Genomic DNA, 913 nt, shown 5'->3' on the forward strand with positions numbered 1-913 from the left:
GTAGTAGTAGTAGTAGTAGTAGTAGTAGTAGTAGTAGTAGTAGTAGTAGTAGTAGTAGTAGTAGTAGTAGTAGTAGTAGTAGTAGTAGTAGTAGTCTTAGTTCTTCCAGCATGAATGGCAAGACTAAAGCAAAGACAGCAAAAGGAAAAGGTGTAGGTGGTGCGAGACAGCGTTATAGAATATAGTTTAAGTTTTAGTAAGTTTTTTTTTACGGGCTCGAAACTGCATAAGGTCATATGAGTGCCACGGGGGCATGTCAACTGAAAAGTCCAAGCGGGAAATCAGGCTTACTCTGCTCACCTCTCTAGCCTAAACAGCACAAAGTCTGCTTCGACTATCAAGGCACTCTGGAAATAGCAGTTCACAAGAGAATGACAAACAAATGAAAGAAGTAGACCAAAAAATGACTATTGTAAGGATTAGGAAAGAAGAAGCAGTAGTTCCCCCTACGTCGTTCCGGCACAGTATGAGCTTGGCATTGATAAATCAACCCATTTACACTTCTACAGTGCTTACAAACATGTTAATATCCTCCCTTTGGGAATGGCAAAACATTCCATTCAGTAGCACTGCACTGGAGGGGGGGGGGGGTAGTATGCATTTAACACCCTTTAAAACAACTTTAAAATACCGGCATCCCATGTTTGCTTTTATGCTTTCATCTCCACCAGGATCCATCCAAGTTGAAGGAAAGGCTAGATACGTGGACCTAATCACTAACCTAATGGGTTCGATTTGGAAAGAAAATGTAATGACCAATGGGTAAAAAGACACATCATGTACCGAAATATAAGATAACAGTTGCGTAACTTATAAGTAGTGCCCAAATATCACTTACGTATAAGAACTGCCATCACTATGAAGAGGGTAGTGGCTTTTGTACTCTGGACTCTTCATTTATCATCATCATCAT

The sequence above is a fragment of the Aplysia californica genome, unplaced genomic scaffold, assembly GCF_000002075.1.
Source record: "Aplysia californica isolate F4 #8 unplaced genomic scaffold, AplCal3.0 scaffold00981, whole genome shotgun sequence".
Classification (NCBI taxonomy): Eukaryota; Metazoa; Mollusca; class Gastropoda; order Aplysiida; family Aplysiidae; genus Aplysia; species Aplysia californica.